The 14,240-nt window shown below is 42.7% G+C and overlaps 1 pseudogene; it reads left to right on the top strand.

Annotated features, from left to right (window-relative positions):
- LOC127452675 (dynein axonemal heavy chain 11-like) overlaps positions 1-14,240 on the top strand; it is a 181,541-nt pseudogene that overhangs the window by 71,800 nt on the left and 95,501 nt on the right.

Genomic DNA, 14,240 nt, shown 5'->3' with positions numbered 1-14,240 from the left:
TACTGGTTGTTTCGATCAGTGTTACTATCAGAAGTAATTAATAATTATTTCTTTAGTTATTAATTAATATTTAAATTAATTAATTGAATCTAACTTATTAAAACCTCATATGGGGCTCCAGTAAATGTAGTGCGCTATGTTTAGGAGCAAGTTTGATTATTAGCAATAATTAATAATTATCAAAGATAATTATTAAAATCAATAGAACATTGATGAGAATCAGTATTAGCTTTTCTAATCCTTTAAATCAACAATTATCAAAGATAATCGTTAATTGTTAACATCGATGAAACATTAATTAAAATTAACACTAGCTTATTGATCATTCAAATTCAACAATCATCAAAGATAATTATCAATTATCAAAAATCAACAGAATATTAATAAGGATTAACATTGATGGGGCACCACCCTGGAATCAGGGTCTAATAACCAGATAGTATAACAGTCTCAATATTAGATTGTTTTCTTAGGAAAATCGACATCCGAAGAATATCGATTTTCAGGAAAAAACAATGAATGGAGGCTTGAATCCGAGCACTGACATCCCGTCAGCATGACACAGGCGTATGCAAAACAAACCAAAACACTTCTCTTTGTAATATAAACAAAGTTTATTTATGCAGTAATATCAATTAATAATTAATACAATGCAGTCAATACACTTCCGATTTACAACTACAAACTAAACAGTAATATGATTAGATATGGAAATCAAAATAATCCCATAACACGTGAGGGGGGGTGTGTGTGTGTGTGTGTGTGTGTGTGTGTGTGTGTAAGGAGGGACGCGCACAAAATGGCGGACGTGACTCTCATGGAGAGTATGTCATGCGAGACTTCCGGCCAGGGAATATGGCCGCGAATGTGGGCGGAGAGAAACCAGTCAATGGTGTCTACCAGTTACCGCGTGTATCCGCAGGTACGATAGCTTAGGGACAAAGTTGAGCTTTATCACGAAGCTATCTACGAGCCAAAAATGTGTGCCAGAATGTTTGTGAGGGGTCGCGCGCGTGCGTGCGTGCGTGCGTGCGTGCGTGCGTGTGTGTGTGGTTAGTACGAGAGAGAGAGAATTAAGTGACGGCCCCAAAGCCAATTTCGCGATCGTAGGAGAGAAAGCAGCTGTTAGTTTATCACTCAGAGCCGCGGTGGACGGCTCGTAAACAGTCCCGCATTCTTTGATTCTTTAATGGATAAACTCAGTTTGCTGGTCTCACCCGCAATGGCGAAAATGCACAACAGTCCAATTTGGTTGGACCACAATACAGCAAGTAAAATTTGTGATAATTAATACCCTGAGTATTAATAATGAGCGGACATGGCGGTCCGTAAACTGTACAAGCAAAAACCTTGAAACACAAGAATAACACACTATAATATTCTATCTCTGCCCAGACGTAAACCTCTTACTTGAATCGCATGAGGGTGCAGGTGGAATGTGTGTTCATCCGTCCTTTAACTCAAGAGTCGGTTCCTCGAGGCTTGGGTGATGACGGGAGGCCGTTTCCTCACTCTGTCGGTGGGCGGTATGGCTGCTGATTCTCAGTGGGCTGGCAGAGAAATCAGAAACGTCGACTTGATGGAAGAGAAATCTTTAATCTCTTCACTTCTGCAGGCAAACGGATGAAGATGCGGCTTGTTCGGCGGTCTCCTTCGGATCCGTTAGAGTGTTCGGTTGAACACAGAGTAATCTCAACTCGTCCAGCGAGATGGAGATTGTATGGCCACAGTTTCAAGTCGGCCGTTACTTCCTTGTGCCACGAGACTGCACCTGCGAGCAGTGATGAGCTGCATCTATACAGGGCGAGCAAAGTTGCTGGAAGCAAATCCCGGAAGCATTTCAGAGGTATTTCTACTCCTGATGATGTCATGGTTGAGGGATGTTCTGTTGTGTGCCTCATCCAATAGGAGTTGAGAGTTCGATCCTTTAGTGAGCAGGGCTTCATGGGATTTGCAGTCTGTTTTGGACTCCCTTTGTTTGATTTTGGTGCAGTTTTTATCAGTAAGATTTACGACTTGGTATGTGGGGGCCTGAGTTAGGTTTTACGACTGTGCTAGGCCTGCCTTTGTCTTCTATCTGAATACATGATGCCCAACACTGGGTCACCCGTCTCAGGGGCACTTTGACGACCTCTGTGGGTACGAGTAGACGGGGTGTGGGATCTTGAGCCGTGACGGGGCAGGATGTGCCGGATCGCCTCCGTCTGCTGCTTCACCGCTGAGAACTGCTGGGCAAAGTCCTCGACGGTGTCGCCGAATAGGCCAGCCTGGGAAATGGGGGCAGCAAGAAACCGTGTCTTGTTGGCCTCACCCATCTCGACCAGATTGAGCCAAAGGTGGCGCTCCTGGACCACTAATGTGGCCATCGTCCGCCTGAGAGACCGCGCCGTGACCTTCGTTGCTTGGAGAGCGAGGTCGGTCGCCGAGCACAGTTCCTGCATCAAATCGGTGGCGGAACTACCCTCGTGCAGTTCTTTCAATGCCTTGGCTTGGTGGACCTGCAGGAGAGCCATGGCGTGCAGGGCAGAGGCGGCTTGTCCAGCAGCGCTATAGGCTTTAGCCGTCAGGGACGACGTGAGCCTACAGGGCTTGGATGGGAGCTTAGGGCATCCGCGCCAGTTGGCGGTGCTCTGCGGGCATAGGTGCACCGCGAGCGCCTTATCCGCCAGGGGAATCGCCGTATAGCCCCTGGCCGCCCTGCCATTGAGGGTAGTGAGAGCGGGGGAACTGCAGAATCGGGGCCGGGCAGTAAAAGGTGCCAGCTGCTCGTGCACTTCCGGGAAGAATGGCACTGGAGGGGGGCGTGGCTGCTTTGAGCGGCGCCGCGAGCCCAGGAACCAATCATCAAGCCGCGAGGGTTTGGGGGAGAGCGGAGGGTTCCACTCTAACCCGATGCTCGCGGCCGCCCAGGAAAGCATGTCCGTCATTTCGGCATCGGCCTGTGACTGGGCAATCGTCCCCGAGGGGGGAACCCAGCTAAGGCTTCTGTGTCCGACTGGACAAGCCCGCTCTCCGATGCTGCGCTCAAGAGCTCATCATCTTCGCAGGCTCCGCACAAGAAGCCAGACTCGCCGTGAGACGAGCTGGTGAACTCATCTGGAAGCCCGATTGGGGCGACCGCAACGTTGCCATGGTCATGTTCTCGTAATGAGAACATGAACCATCCACAAACGCTGCCTCCGTGTGGGTCGCGCCCAGACACGAAAGACAGCGGTCATGACCATCCGAAGTTGAGAGATAACGACCGCAACCAGGAATAACACACAATCAGAAAGGCATCTTTAAAAAGATTTTTTGTGTGCCGCTCTTTTTGAGAAATATATACTCTTTTAGAGGAAAAAAGCTCTTTCAGAAAGTATACTCTCTTGTTTTCTGCCGAAGCGCCCAGGGGCGTTCTCTGCAGTGCACTAGTGCAGAGGAGGGAGAAGCTGCTGAAATGCACTGTCAGATCCAGCAGAGGTGAATGAACAGTAGAATTCAGCTCAATGAGCATGACCGTTCGGCTCCGAAGAGAAAATCTGAATGAGTGGTTGCATACCAGCTCCTTTTATACCCGTATGTCTTGGGGAGTGGCATGCAAATACCACTTGCCAATTTTCATTGGCCTTTTATCAAAGACCAGAGGTGTCTCGGGCTCCCAAGAGTGACCCCTAGTGTCACTACATCGACACAACTTCGAGTGAGTGACAGATAGGGAACATAAATTTTAACATCAGAAGTTAATTTTCAATTTTAAATTCACTATTGTTTTATATAGAATTGTTCTATAGTCCATACAGTATTTAATGCAATTACATCAGAAGTAACAGTAATTAAATGACAGAAAAATTAAGAGTAATCCCTTACTTTTTCAAAGAAAAAGTAATTTAATTACAGTAATTAATTAATTAATTAGTAATGCATTACTACACCCAACACTGCTGACAGCCTTAGTCAACAATTGTCAGTTTCTTACATTTAAAAACAATTTTGGGAATGTACAGTATATAGCTAGAATATAGATTAAAATGTTGCTCTTGTTCCCAAAACTTCACATCTTTGATCCAATAGACCTTTTTCTCACTCTGGGTTTTGAAACACGGAAGCAAAAGTTTGCAGGGTAAACTTCGACATCGGTGAATGGGAGTGAATAGGAGATCACAGCATATAGAATTTTCACTTACCCATTTGCTCCAAGACCAAAAGAAAAAATCCACTATTACGTTTGAATGACTTTCCAGAAGATTAAAAAAATAGAGAGTGATGAATTTGGATGAAGATGCCAAATTTACTGTCACTTTCTCAGCAGCTGTAATAGAAACCCCCTCGCAGCTGTAGTAATTCATTTTTTAAACGAATTCCAGGGTAATAGAAATGAGCTCTCGTGGAGAGCTGTTGTAATTGCAACTGGAGGGCTTTGCCATGCCAGAGCAAGGGGGGCCACCCCCCCGATCGAGCCGGTCTGTCCCAGGTGTGGGAGAACCCGAGCTGCCCGGACCAAACCTTAAGTGTCCCTCCAGATGCAATTAGTTCGACGGAAGGGGCCTGCGCAGCAAATGGGCTAATCCCACATGTGTGGGGCTCGGCTGCCGCTCGAGTCCATCCTGCAATCGAATGGGGGACCTCACTATATTTGAAATGGGAAGGACCTCACAGTGGTACAAATGGGAGAGCCCACCATACAAATAAACATGAGTAAGCTCACACAGCATTTGCACGGGAGGACCCCCACTGCATTTCGAATGGGAGAGCCCTTGATGTATGTGTGTGGGAGGGCCTTCACAGCGGTATGGACGGGAGGGCTTTCAGACATGCCGGGGTGGAGTGAAGGCCACTAGAGTGAGTTAGTTCCAGGCTTATGTCCTCTGGATGCCAGGGTGTCCAGTGCTGAGGGAGGTATGGATCCATTGGATCGTTCTCTGGTGTAGAGTGCGTGGTACATACTGTTTAGTTGGGGGGCATTCTGGTGGTGCAGGGTCTATCTGTTGGGCTCTTTGGATTTCTTCCATGATGTCCTAGCTTATGGGTGCAATGATGACTGAAGGTGGTAATATGGATACATTTTGAGGTATATTGTGAGAAGGATCATAGCGACGGGAAAGAGCATCAGCCTTGCAGTTCTTACTGCCAGGGCGGTAGATGAATGTGAATTGAAATCTTGTGAAGAAGAGTGACCATCGAGCTTGTCTTGGATGGAGTTATTTTGCTCCCTTGATGTATTCAAGGTTTTTATGGTCAGTGATTACTTGGAATGGATGGACATATCCTTCAAGCCAGTGGCGACACTCTTCTAACACAGCCTTCATGGAGAGTAGCTCTTTGTTTCCAACATCGTAGTTCGTTTACGTGAAAAAAAAGCACATGGATAAAGTTTTCCAGGGTTACCATGGCATTGAGAGAGAACCGCCCAGATGCCGCAGTCTGATGCATCCACCTCCACAATGAACGGTTGGTTAGGATCGGGGTGCTTGAGAATGGGGGCGGTCATGAAACTTGTCTTGAGGGTTTTGAAGGCCTTTTGAGCAGAGTCACTCCATGGTAATTTGGATGGTTTCCCTTTGAGCAATAACGTTAAAGGGGCAGAGATGAGACTGTAGTTGCGAATAAACCTCCTGTAGAAGTTTGCGAAGCCCAGAAAATGTTGTAGCTCCTTAACAGTATTGGGTCTTGGCCATTCCTTGACTGACAGGATCTTGGAGTTATCCATCTCGACACCCCTATGACTGATTATATACGCCAAGAATGTTGTCTGGGTAGTGTGGAACTCTTTCACGATTTTTCTGCTTTCACATAGAGTTGATGTTTCTGTAGGCATGAAAGGACCATCTTGACATCTTTAATGTTTTGTGCTTTATTTTGCGAGTAGATAATTATGTCGTCGATGTAGGCGATGACACACTTGTTGAGGAGGTCTCTGAAAATCTAGTTAATAAATGATTGGAACACAGCTGGTGTGTTGGCCAGGCCATAAGGCATCACCTGGTACTCATAGTGCCCCCTAGTGGTGATGAATACGGTTTTCCACTCGTCTCCTTCTCTCATACGAATAAAATTGTAAGCACCTCTCAAATCAAGTTTAGGGTAGATACGTGCTTCACGTAATTGTTCTAGGGCAGATGGAACAAGAGGGAGTGGGTATTTGTACCAGTATTTGATTGTTACAGTGTTCAGCCCTCGGTTGTCAATACATGGATGGAGCCGTCCATCTTTTTTCTCAACAAAGAAAAAGCCTGCTGCAGCTGGTGAGGTGGAAGGATGAATAAAACCTGAAGCTAGAGCCTCCTTGACGTAGGTTTACATAGCCAAGGTTTCAGGTCTTGATAACGGATATGCTTTGCTCCTGGGAGGTGCCATGTTGGACAGTAACACAATAGCGCAGTCCCATGGACGATGAGGGGGTAATTGAGCTGCCTTGATCTTACTAAATACTTCAGAAAATTCTGAATATTCTTTGGGGATATTTTTATTTGAGCTAGAATCTCAGGACTTTCATTGCTAGTGGTAAAACATGGCATGGTAACTGTGACATGAAGACAATTTGAATGGCAATAGTCTGACCATTGTTTTAACTCACCCTGGTTCCAGGAGATGATGGAATCGTGGACAGCCAGCCATGGATGACCCAGGATGAGAATATGCTTGGGTGAGTTGATGACATAAAGAGATATGGTTTCTGTGTGAAATAATCAAATTTGTAGTGTCACTGGAACAGTTTGGTGAAGCCTGTGCCTATGGGTGCATTATCCACAGCAGTGATGTTAATGGTGGGTATGCAAGGTACTGTTGGGATATGGAGTTCTTGTACAAGATCTTGGTGAATCAAATTGACTGCAGACCCTGAGTCGACGAGTGCAGAAACACATTTAAATTTATCATCAAAGGAGAGTTCGATGTAAAGAGAAAAACTGGTGTATGGGAGAGGAAATATTCTTGGTACTCACTTTTATTGAGTTTTGATATTTCTTTCCTTTGTGAGGGCATGCAGAGTTTTGATGACTCCTTTCACCACAGTAGTAACACAGTCCCTACTTATGATGACGTTCACGTTCTTCAACAGAAACTCTTGTATAGGCGATCTGCATAGGTTCAGGAGATTTGGGGCATGCCTGGACTTGACTATGGACTGATAGTTGTGACTTGGGGCTAATCTTAGAACGTGGTGAGTTACGCAGCAAATTATCAATCTTTACAGCCAACAAAATGAATTCAGTGAGCGTTGAATCCTCACCCTTGCATGCAAGTTCGACCTGTAGATTGAGGTTCAGTCCCTCTCTGAACACAGTCTTGAGTGCGATATCATTCCATCCACTTTGGGCTGCTAGTGTCCTGAAGTGTATGGTAAAGTCAGCTGCTGAACATGAACCCTGGTGTAAATGAAGCAGCTGGACAGAGACATCTTTACCTCCCTCTGGGTATTGAAACACTTCATGGATCTGGGAAGTAAAGTAATCAAATGTTTGGAGTTGCCTATCAGTCTCCCAAACTGCAGAAGCCAAGTCTAACGCTTTACCGGTAATGCCATCATAAATGCACATTTCTTTGAATCCTGGCTGAATGAGTCTTGTTGGTTGGAGAAATATATTCTACACTGACATAGAAACCCCTTACATTCTCTGGTGAACCATCAAACTTATCAGGAAGAGCAAATCTTACCGGTGTAGCTTGTGGGGATGGAAGAGAGCGGATGTAGTGGATGAGGCTCTCATTTGCAGCTCTTAGGTTGTTCAGTTGCTCTTGGTAACTTGCGAGAAGTTTGCCCTGGTAAGCGAATGCAGCCTAAAGCTGAGAAACTTCTGCTGGATTCATTGGTGGCAAAGTATTCTGTGAGGGACTCGACATGGAGGCGAAGGTAGAATCCATATACAGGAAGTTTATTAAGCGCAGCAAACAAATCCAAAACACAGGGCAGAGACGTAATCGTAGAAGCAGGCAAAGTAGTCGTTATCAAGCAATCAGTCCAACCAGGCAAACAGAGCAAAACAGTAATCCAAAAATCTGTAATCCAATAAAGCAGGCACAATGGTCATAACAAGAAGGCAATGAAACAGGCAATGGGAAAAACACTTGGTGAGGCAGTGAAACTGGCAATACTTCGCAAAGTAACAATGGAAGGCTTGGCTATTTATATAGTGTAAACAGGAAGTCACCATAGAAGAAACAGTTCAATGTTAGTATTCGGGAGAGGGCTCCCTCTGGCGGTCGGCTGAATGAATACCAGCCTCATTCGTTGCAGGGAGAGCAGTCAAAGAGATGTCCACTGAGAAGATTCAATCTCATATCTCTGCCAGCACACTTTTGACTTTGAAACATGTTTTGGAAATATATAGTAAAGTATAAGTATATATTTTTTGACTGAAATTACACAGATGTGGACACGGATGGAGTTTTCTTATGAAGAACATTACAGCACCACAACACCTATGCTAAAATACACTGACGAAGTTATTGAGAGTCTGGAGGAAAGTCAGGTACAAACATCTCAAAAATGACACGCAATTAGCTGGACAGATTATCATTAAAAACAAAGCGTAAACATTGATACTGATAGCATATTTACTCAGCTTATCAGAAATGTTAACAAGCTGTTGCTTGGCAAAATAAGCTTGGTGTGGCCATGGTCTTTATCACTTTCTCTGCGACCATCCCACTGTGTGGTGGAGAGCGATCTTTCATTGTCAGCCAGCCGTATTCAGACATCTGATTTATAGAGACCACACATTGCCGGCTTTGTAATCACACTGCATATGTAGGGGCCAAATCCAGCCAAACACATCACTGTTGACAATGAGTCTGCCGTCTGTGCAAAACTGGCCCTCTCACACCCACATGGCTGAAAACAGCAAAGAGAACAGAAGGGCACAAAAACAACAGACACTGTGCAGAGTATAGCCAAACCCAAAACCCTTTTCAGGTTAATTTTAACAAATCTGACATCTCATAACCAGAGCTAAGCTTAAGCCTGATGAAGTGTTTATTTTTATTTTGTTAAAATACTTTCTCCTATTTCAACTTTATATGCAGATACAACAAGCAAGCCATTCATAGATTGATTCTCTTGAAAAGTGAAAAAAGAAAAATTCCTGCTGCCTGGTTCCAACATGTAGTGGAAAGCCTTTCCAGAGGAGTGGAAGCAATTAGGGAGAACTGCTGCCCATTAACACCAATAGTATTTAAAATTAAATATTCAGTAAGCATATATGGATGTGGCTGTCCACACACAGTAGTTTTGGCTATATTGTATACATCATAAATTAGATTTGTTTTGGAACTCAAAATCATAAAGTTAACTACTATCCACTGTTAGCGGGACTGTCCAGACTGTTAGCGGTTGACTCTGTTTATGGTATGCATCTCTGTTTCTCTCTTAGGTGCATCTGCAAGTGTTGCTGCACAGTAAGCAGGCACAGTTCTTCCATGGACAGGTGTTGGCTCTACAGGCCCAGCTGACTCAGGCTGACTCAGTGCTATTGCTCTGGCTGGAGGTGCAGAAGACCTCATCTGGAGAGCATTTTCATGGTCTCAGAAGATATTCGCCACCAGCTGCCAGAGGAGGCACATCAGTTCAGGGCCATTGATTCTGACTTTAAGGTACGCTTGATTTAATCTTACATTCACTGATTACTATTGTGCTGCATGCCATGTTTAGGGTTAAAGTATATGTTTTTCATTTAGGACAGTCTAGAAGACAAAGGAATCAGAAAGATAAGTATTTATGTTAATATTGTAAGTTAAAGGAATAATCCGGGTTCAATACAAGTTAAGCTCAATCAACAGCATTTGTGGCATAATGTTGATTACCACAAATTCCTTCCTTTTCTTAAAAAAAAAAAAAAAAGCAAAAATGGAGGTTACAGTGAGGTACTTATAATGGAAGTGATTGGGGCCAATTTTTGAAGGGTTTAAAGGCAGAAATTTGAAACGTATAATTTTATAAAATCACTTACATTAATTCTTCTGTTAAAACTTGTGTATTATTTGAGCTGTAAAGTTGTTTAAATCATCATTTTTACAGTCATTTTAGAGTTTGTTGACATCGTCATGGCAATGAAGTTATAAGCAATTTACAACTTTACACAGAAAAGGTTAGTAAGCAATTTTATCACACTGAAATCATGTTAACACACATATTGTTAGTCACGTAACGCCATGCAAGGAGCGGACGTGATCGCCGTGCTCTGCGCACTTTGCTAGTTTTAATAATATTTGTGTCATAAACCAGTGAGATTCGATACACCCTGATTCTTAACTGTTCGAAGAAGACAATATGTCAAAGAATTAAATCCTCGGGCTCTGGAGATATTAAAAGACACTTACGTGCTCAAGCTAATTCCCTTCAGCAGCAGGCTGAAAGCTCCGGACTCAATTTGGACGGTGAACTGAAAGAAATCCGGCGTGAATTGATGAATGTGTCGACAATGCTGACGAAGGTTGTTGCAGATTTGGAGGATCTTGCTGTAATACGTCGATCAATCACTTCCATGGAGATGAAATTCTCTGAGTTGGTTACAAGATTGTCGGATGTCAAGAGACAGATCGATTATCTGGAGTAATCGGAGAGGCAATTAGCTGCTAATCCTCTAGCGACCAAGGGAGATTTAGAACGCGTTTTGGAAATATTGGAAGACCTTGAGAATCGTAGCCGGTGAAACAATGTCCAAATTGTTGGAATTCCTGAGCATGAAGAAAGCCGGGATATGGTGAAATTCCCAGACGAGCTCTTCCCCATACTGCTTGACATAGCAGGCCATAAGATGGAAATCGAGCGAGCTCACGGGGATCCGGCTCGGAGATTGGCTGAGGGATCCAATTCTGGCCAAATTTCTGAGATCATCCGATAAAGATCTCGTGTTATGCAAGGCGAGGAGTAAAGCAGTGCTCTCTTGGAAGAACCACAGCATTTTCTTTTTCCCAGACTTTGCGAATTCAACGAGAGAAACGTGAATGATTCGAGGAATGCAAGAATCTCTTACATCAACGGAAGGTTGCTTTTGCTCTGATGTTTCCGGCCAAACTGAGAATAGATTCTAAGGATGGCCGTAAAATATTTACATGCCCACAGCAAGCATTGGTCTACATAAAGACATTGGAGTGAGTAAGCCATTTGGTGATTTTCATTTTGCCGCTTAGTGGACCTGTCTCACTGAACATACACTCGACTGTCCGAGGAAACTGACCACGTTTTTTGTTTCTTTTTGTGCTAGCGGCTGGTGCTTGTTTTGCGAAGGCACACACCTTCGAGACAATTAAGTGGATGAATTGACACGTTTTTTTGTGTTTATTCTGCTTATGAGCTGGAGTTTGTTTTATAGATTATCTTCTGTTCTGTAATTCTGTATTACAAATGTTTGTATAGAAGCACCGGACTTGAGCAATCCGACGGCAGAGTTGTTGCGGGGACTCTCGTAGGCGTACATGGACTAATTGAGTTTAGAGGGATGGACGCAAGTTGGCGCTGTCGTGCGTGGGTGTCTGTATTTTCTGTTTTGGGGAAAGTTGGGGGTTTATTGTTGCACTAATGTCGAATGTGGTCTTTATAATTGTATTTTTACACACAATCTAATTTCTCTAATATGTCAAAATGTCAAATGTTAATATGAGAGGATTGTCTCTCTCCACGTGGAATATGAATGGGTTGGGGCACCCCATTAAAAGACGGAAGATTATTTCTGTTCTTAAACGTAAGGAATATGATATAGTGTTTCTTCAAGAAACGCATCTTTCCCGCAGGAAGCTGAAAAATTTGGGAAGAAATGGGGTGGGCATGCTTTCTTTAGTCCTGACTCAAGTAAGAGCAGGGGAGTCATTATACTGATAAGTAAACATCTACAATTCAAATGTCTCAAACAGATTAAAGATAAATTAGGAAGAGTCATCATTGTTTTAGCAGAAATTCAGGGGCAAAGGTTGATTTTGGCTAATATTTACATACCTAACGCTGATGATCAGGGCTTTTTTAGAAATCTTGAAGCTGCTGGCACCCCTCATGATATAATATTGGGAGGAGACTTTAATCTATTGATGGACTCAGTCCTTCATAGTGAAGCAAAAGTGTGTAAGCGCCCTAGAGCAACATTGACGCTTCACAGGATGTGTACAAATCTTGATCTTACAGATATTTGGATACTTTTAAACCCATCTGGTAGGGACTATATTTTTTTTTCATCAGTCCATAAGATTTATTCTTGAATAGATTTTTTTTTTAATTTATATCTAAGTCCCTCATTTCTTCTGTCGTTGATTGCTCAATTGGAAACTTTTTAGTCTCAGATCACGCCCTGGTGAGTTTAGAGGTGTTGCCACAGACGGAGAAAAATAAATCATATAGTTGGCACTTTAATGTATCCCTTTTGCAATATCCAGAATTCCAACAAAAGTTAAAGGCTGAAATAAATGTTTATATGGAGACCAACAGTATCCTCTGTGGTTGTGGCTTGGGAGGCATTTAAGGCGATTCTTAGGGGCCAGATCATACAGTATGCCTCATTCATCAAAAAATCCAAAGCACAAGAACTTGTGGAGTTGGAAGGGAATATTAAAAATGCTGAGACAGAGCTGAAGTGCCAAATGTTGTCTGATGGCCTCAGAGAATTGACTCGATTGAAATACCGATATAATACTATTTTGTCATGGAAGGTGGAGTTTTGGCTATTCAGCGCAAGACAGTCATACTTTGAGTCGGGGGACAAAGCAGGGAAGCTATTGGTTAGATATATAAAGCAGAGAGAGTCTTTTTCTACCATTCCCTCAGTGAAATCTGCTGGTGGTGAAATATTTACCTCGGCCATTGATATTAATAATGATTTTAAAGAATTCTATCTTGATCTCTACAGTTCCACGTCTTCGTCTACTGATGAAGATATTAGAAACTTCGTGGATCCATTAGAACTCCCTAAACTGACGACTGAGCGAAAAAATTCTCTTGATTCTGAGATAACCTTGGAGGAGCTTGATGAGGTAATTAAGGCCTTGCCTACAGGCAAGTCTCTGGGGCCAGATGGCTTTGCCGCTGAATTTTTTAGATCTTATGCTTCAGAACTGGCTCCACTTTTGTTAGAAGTTTGTATGGAATCATTAAAGAATGGAAAGCTTCCGCCAACCATGACACAAGCCCGGATCAGTCTGATTCTTAAAAAGGACAAAGATCCAAGCAAGTGTAAGAGTTACCGTCCAATTTCCCTGATCCAGTTAGATGTAAAAATATTGTCAAAAATTTTGGCTAACTGATTAAGTAAAGTTATGACATCTCTTATAGATCAGGTGGTGTTTATTTGGGGCAGTAGATCTTCTGATAACATTAGGCGTTTCATCAATATCATGTGGTCAGTGGTGAATGATCAGACTCCGCTGCCATTTCACTTGATGTCGAAAAGCCGTTTGATATGGTAGAATGGGACTATCTTTTTAATATTTTGGAAATATATGGGTTCGGGAATACTTTTATTGGATGGATTAAGTTATTTATAGACACCTGGTAGTGGCGGTACAAAGAAATGGATTAATTTCAGATTATTTTACTCTGGACAGGGGCACCCAACCCCATTAGATCTATGCCTTGCCTCCACAAAATTATTAATTCCTTTTCTAATTTCTCGGGGTACAGAGTCAGTTGGGCTAAATCCGAAGCTTTGGCTCTGACAGCATACTGTCCAGTAGCAGCCTTCCAGCTGGGCATCTTCCAGTGGCCCAAACAGGGCATCAAGTATTTGGGTGTTTTATTCCCAGCAAATTTGTCTGATTTAGTTAGAGTTAATTTTGACCCCTTAATAAAAAGATTTTCGAGCGATGTGGACAGGTGGGCTTCATTACATTTATCTATGATTGGGAAAGTTAATGTTATTAAAATGAATTGTATTCCAAAATTAAACTACCTGCTTCAGTCTCTCCCTATAGATGTCCCCCTCTCTTATTTCAAGCAATTTGATAGCATAGCGAAGTCCTTCAAATCAAACAAAACAAATCACTTTATTGTCACACAGCCATATACACAAGTGCAATGGTGTGTGAATTCTTGGGTGCAGTTCCGCTCAACATAGCAGTCGTGACAGTGATGAGACATATACCAATTTACAACAACATCAAATTAACACAACACAATTTAAACATCTGATATACACATAATTACACTGAACAGTATACAAATAATAACATACACTGTACAGTATACAATACGCACTATATTGATACACATTATTCAATAAAAATAAAAAATATATAAAAAAGTGTATATATATATATATATATATATATATATAGAATGTACA

The sequence above is a fragment of the Myxocyprinus asiaticus genome, chromosome 15, assembly GCF_019703515.2.
Source record: "Myxocyprinus asiaticus isolate MX2 ecotype Aquarium Trade chromosome 15, UBuf_Myxa_2, whole genome shotgun sequence".
In the NCBI taxonomy this organism is placed as follows: Eukaryota; Metazoa; Chordata; class Actinopteri; order Cypriniformes; family Catostomidae; genus Myxocyprinus; species Myxocyprinus asiaticus.
The sequence above is the reverse complement of the archived record's forward strand: the minus strand, read 5'-3'. Positions and strand labels throughout refer to the sequence as shown.